This window comes from Eschrichtius robustus, chromosome 4 (assembly GCF_028021215.1).
Source record: "Eschrichtius robustus isolate mEscRob2 chromosome 4, mEscRob2.pri, whole genome shotgun sequence".
NCBI lineage: Eukaryota > Metazoa > Chordata > Mammalia > Artiodactyla > Eschrichtiidae > Eschrichtius > Eschrichtius robustus.
Genome location: NC_090827.1, coordinates 120,144,821 through 120,150,820, shown reverse-complemented (window position 1 = coordinate 120,150,820; position 6,000 = coordinate 120,144,821).

The following is a 6,000-nucleotide window of genomic DNA, read 5'->3' as shown; positions in this document are numbered from 1 at the left end:
CTGCGCGAGGGCTTTCTCCAGTTGCGGCAAGCGGGGGCCACTCTTCATCACGGTGTGCGGGCCTCTCACTATCGGGGCCTCTCTTGTTGTGGAGCACAGGCTCCAGACGCGCAGGCTCGGTAATTGTGGCTCACGGGCCTAGTTGCTCCGCGGCATGTGGGATCCTCCCAAACCAGGTCTCGAACCCGTGTCCCCTGCACTGGCAGGCAGATTCTCAACCACTGCGCCACCAGGGAAGCCCTTGACTTCCTTCTTTTCAGAAAGGGCTTCAAAGAATGCACAGTTCAGAAGCCTCTAATTTCTGTCTTTTGTGTAGTTTCTTTTGGCCAATGGTGTCTTTCTTCTGAATTTCCCAGACATGCTTACTGAGACCTAGTATACGTTCAAAGTCAGCTGATATTTTCATCAGGATAGCTTTAGTAGAACCTGGTAAACATAATATCATAATGGTTGGAGGCTTCACTTGTGCATCCTTGAACTTGAGACTAAGTCCAAAGACTTTAAAGGAATAGTCTGAGCTCTTCAAAGCTGACCTCTCATCAGGTAATGACGACACTCCAGTTAGTCAATGCCCAGGAGGAATTCGGGAATGATGAAGTGTTACTTTGCAGTGCTTTCCACTTGGAACGTTTTATTTGGTGTCCTGTAGTCTATTCTTCTGTCTCTTTCCCTTCTCACCTCCTTTTCTATCCACTTGTATCACGTTTTAACAGTTCATCACAAAGGGAAAGTAAGAATTGGATGGTCTCCCTCTCGTTTTTTAACACCTTTGACTAAAAGTAGATTTGCGACTGTAATCACTTCCAGAAAGGACTTGCATTGGGTGCCAGTAAATTGACTCTTGCTTCCAAGTATGCAAGTGTGTAAGGGCATGGGGGTGGGAGAATGAAGTGGGGTTTTGTTTTGTTTTGTTTTTTCCTGCTGCCAAGACTGTGCTAATTGCCTGTGCTTCTGGTCTTTATTTGGGGGCACCAAATCTATCTGATTAAAGATTTTAATAATGCCCAAAGCTTTTTATCACAGGCTCTCTCTCTCACTTGCTTCTAAAGTTCCATGTCATTTACTTAGAAATCCATCATCCATCTATTCATTTTTTGTTCAGTCATTCATCATTTAGTCATTGGGTACATATGTCTGCTCTGTACTGTACTGAGAATTGTAAGAACTTTAAGAGATGGTTTTATAGTCATTGCTTCTGTAATGTTTATGGTTTTTAGGGTGATATAACTTCCATGTATTAACCATCTAAAATATAATTCTAAGGCAGTATTTGATTAGGTTAGTGGTGGGCTGGGTGTCTCAAGTTATGAATTCAGAATAACGTTGTTCAAATTCAGAATAATGGAAAGCCTGTGGTGGGAGTGGGGTTAGTCACCAGTAGCTTTTCAGAAGAGAAAGTCTTGTTGTGGCCTTGAAGGAAGCTTAGGGTTTGGGTATGTTATTCAGTGTGTATGTCACAAACCTTCATCAAACTCCAGTTCCTATTTACTGTGAGAGTGAGAAAAGTTCCGCAAGAGTTACAGGTGATAGCCTTTGTTCTGATCCTGATTATTATGTTAAAAGTTATTCATGAATTTCTGCAGTGTGTTTTGCTTATTATATTCAAGTCTTTTCTCCCCATACTAAACATCTTAATGGCAAGGTCTATTTCTATCTGATCTTAGTATCCCCTTGTCTAGCGGCACAATACTGTGCAGGTAGTAGACACTCATTAAGGTGTCTAGGAGGGAAATAGACCATAGTGTTGAAGGGCATAAACTTTGGAGCCAGGATACTTGGGTTCAAATCCAAGTGGTGCTCATTTCTTCCTAGCAGTGCACATGGACAGATTACTTAAACCTTCTGTGTCTCAGTTTCTTCTTCTTAACCTGAGGATATAACACTATCTGCTTCATAGCATTGTCTGAAGGATTAAATAAGGTAATGTATATAAAATGCTTAGAAAATTGCCTGGATATTATTATAATCATCATTATCACCATCATCAAATGTTTATGGGAATAAAATGGAAGCAAAGGAAAGAGGACATAGATGGGTAGTTTAGGTAAGGTAGGGATAACAGATGAAATATTTTAAGTGCTAGGCTGAGTAGTTTAGTAGATGGAGGAAATCAGCATTCATTGGGTGAGGTGGCTTTAGCCTCAGGTCTAGAGGCCAAATCATTCAGAGTTAGAGACTCAGGGCCACATCTTGGTCAGATGATGGTAGAGGAGGAGGCTCTAGTTAAATATGGCCAAGAGGGCAGATAGCCAGCCGTGAAAAGCCTTTACATATTTGCTGTACTGAGGGCTTTTATATCAAAAGAAATGTTTATGCCCCCATGTATTCAACCAATATTAATGGAGGTATTTTGCTAAGTAGGGTTATAAAATTAAATAGCTTAGTCATTTTATTTGACCTTATGGGGTTTATGGTTTTGCGGGTGGCCAGATTTTAAACAACTTCAATGAAGTGTGATGTATGTGAGGATGGGGAAGCACAGAGGACTGTGGGAAGCATCTGCCAATCTGTTTTCTCTTCCTGCCCACTCCGTGCTGCCAACTGGTGCTCTTGGGAGCCTTCAGAATCTGGCTCACATCCTAGCTTCCACCGGAAGTCATTGTTGACAGTATCATTAATTTTATTTTCTCTTGTCCTTAATTCTATCATTCTACAAAAATGCACTGACATTCTAAGTTTTCATATTCTTCTGAGTTTGTACAGCTTTCACTCAAGAAGATATAGGAACAGAGTTCTGGAATGCTGTGTTTACTTCTATTTCCCTGTGTCCTTTTCTGAAAATCCTTCTGGAATTAGTAATTGATTTCTTCAAAAACATACTCATTTTTATCTTCTCCCAGAGATCTTTTGAAGTCTCAGGTGTCTCTCTGAGTTAGCATTCAGTCATCACTTTCCACCCCATTTTTAGTAGAGTCTTCCCTATATCCTTGCTCTTTTAATGCATTTTTTAAAACTTAAAAAAATTTTTTTATTTCTTTTATTTTTGGCTGCGTTGGGTCTTCGTTGCTGCCCGCGGGCTTCCTCTAGTTGCGGCGAGCGGGGGCTGCTCTTCGTCGCGTTGCTCAGGCTTTTCATTGCAGTGGCTCCTCTTGTTGTGGAGCACGGGCTCTAGGCATGTGGGCTTCAGTAGTTGTGGCACATGTGCTCAGTAGTTGTGGCTCGCGGGCTCTAGAGTTCTGGCTCAGTAGTTGTGGTGCACGGGCTTAGTTGCTCCATGGCATGTGGGATCTTCCCAGACCAGGGCTCGAACCTGTGTCCCCTGCATTGACAGGTGGATTCTTAACCACTGCGCCACCAGGGAAGCCCTCTTTTAATGCATTTTATCTTCCTTTTATCTGGGAGAGCCAAATCCATGATGAAAGTTGGGAGGTCGGATATCCTGGCACTTTGAAGAAGTAACCAGTTCTGGGTCTCATTTGCAGTTCACTTTTTGGTGATGAGTGCATATCTTTATTTCAAAGCAGGGCCAAGAAGGTAAAGATACATTTTTGCTGAACTACTGAAAGTCTCACTTATAATAGAAGCAAAAGAAATAAAAGTCCAGTTCTTACTACAAAAAGAATGAATAATCTTAGTAAACATTGTTAATAAAATTGAAGCCTTAAACAATAGTCTCTTTATCTCCTTAAACTTGATGTGGCGTGAGATTAGAGTCATAGAGTAACATATCCAAATTAACAACTGTAAACCTTCGAGATGCATGCTCAAAGTGGTCAGCTGCAAGAGAACTGATTTTTACAACATGGTGAAACAGGCAATTATCGATTGTCTCTTATACTAAGACTAATCTTTGCACTGACTCATTTTAGACCCCCTCTCTCTCTGGAGAATATCTTCTGCACAAACTGTAAGGTCCAAGATAGTGATGATCTGCTAAACATATGCAGAACAAATGGTTGAAGAAACTCTCTGCCCATTTGATTGTTACATTACTCATTTCTGCCATTTTGCTGCCCATGCAAACACAAGGCTATATAAAGCCAGTCTGTGGGTCATTCCCTATGTTGATTCATGGAGGCCCCTTGGCATGGCTGCCTGTGGAGAAGTACGGGGACCAGCATCCTCAGACAATGTTGACTAAATCTCTGGCAGAGTGCTTTTAAGGAGTAAGAAAAAAGTACTATGATGTCATTCAGGTAATGTCCAAGTTACATTTTCAGTCTACCTAAGGTAGTTATTTGGGAGCTCTTGGGAATGAACTGCAATCAAAGTTCTAGAAGATTCAGTCTACATTCTCTGCCAGCCTAGTGTTGGAAAGTCTTGTCCTGGACAGATATCTAGGAAACAAAGAGAAGCTGAGGAGTACAAAAAGTAAATACTAGAGATGAAGGAGACCTTGTTGACCTCAAATGTTGCTCCCTCTGTCATCTCATGTTGTAACCAGTGACCAAAATTTGCAGTTTGAATTGTTTTACTCCCTTAGTGAGGTAAATCACAAATGTTTGCATACAGATATTTCTTAATCCATCTCTTATGCCATAGATCCAGAAAAGAAAAATAAAACAAAAACCACAATACTATAGAAATTGAGTTTTCAGTTCTTCAGTTGACTGAGTTTTGGAATAAGTCATATTCAATTTAGTGCATCCTTGCATTAAGTAGTTCTAATAATATCAGGATCAAAGCCAGGAGAGTTGAAAAGGTCACACTGAGAACCTGTGGTGTCTACCACAGCATTTTCCTGTTTACATTTAGTTGAATTTTAAGTTGGTTCATAATGAATGGGTAAAACCACTATACTGTTTCTGCCACTTGGTTTTAATTAGTGACTGGGAATAAAAAGGGTCCTGGTTTAATTTAGCAATGAAAGGGTTAGTTTGAAGCTTGAGAAGAAATGAAACAATATACTGTGTAAGGTTTTATTTTATTTTGGGCTACTTTTCTTTCATTTCTTCGAATTTTTATGCAGTAGTTTTGTGCCATGGACTGTGCTGGGGACATAACATCCCTGTCCTTGTGGACCTTACATTGTATGAGATCACTTTATGGTTCAGACTTAAATAAGAAATCTTTCAGAAAAGAAAACTCTCCAGGAAAAATCTTGATACTAATAGTAAAACAAATGAGAAAGCATATTAGATTTAACATGCTCTATTCACTATATCCATTTCTACAAATGACCATTTTTCCAGCCAAAATGGTTTTCCACTCTCATTGAAAATATTGGTTACTACAAGTATTCTGTTAAGATATTATTCAGTATAAAAAATACCAGACTCTTTGGTCATTAAAACAGATAATTTTTATATAATGTGTGCAAGAAAGAGCATATAGCAAAACAATACTTGTGACTTTTTAGTTAAGTGGCAAGAAGAGCCCGAAGATAGCAAGGATTCTGAGTGAGGCTTTGCAGGGAACTCAGGTATTTAAATAAAAAGAGCCTTTAAAAATTTTGGCCAAATGGCTCTACCATCCTTGTTTCTCCCTTTCCTCCTTCACTCTTTCCTTTTATCTGGAAGATGTTAGTACAGAATAAATACATTGGTGAAATGGCTTTGCTTTTTATGGTTTCCTAAGGCTATGACTATTTTACAGAGATTCGTTCCACTGGAAGTCCCAGGTTTCCTGTTTTTATTATCCACACTTCACACGGTGGTTTAGACCAAATTGGCCATTGCAGAGTTTGGAGAGCAGTCTGCTTAACACAGTAAATTGCACTGCTACTTCCCTACCCATCTCTCATGGCCCACGCTCGGGGGCTGATCAGATACACAGTCTCCAACACGGAAGAGCCCATCAGTGCCTCACTTTCTATCTATTTTTGAAGTTAGCTCCTCCTGAAATAGTTTTACTTCAGTCATGTTCATATGGCCTAGAGAGTGGATATCAGGAAACAGGTAATTTGGAAGGAGAGATGACTATCGGAATGTAATTTCCCTTTCAGCAAGAGGCACTCCTTCACACTTTGGATTGTCCAGCCCCCGACCACAGGTGCCGAAGGCTCAGTAAGGAGTTCACATTGCCTAGTGAAACTGTGACAGGGGAAGCACACATCTCTTC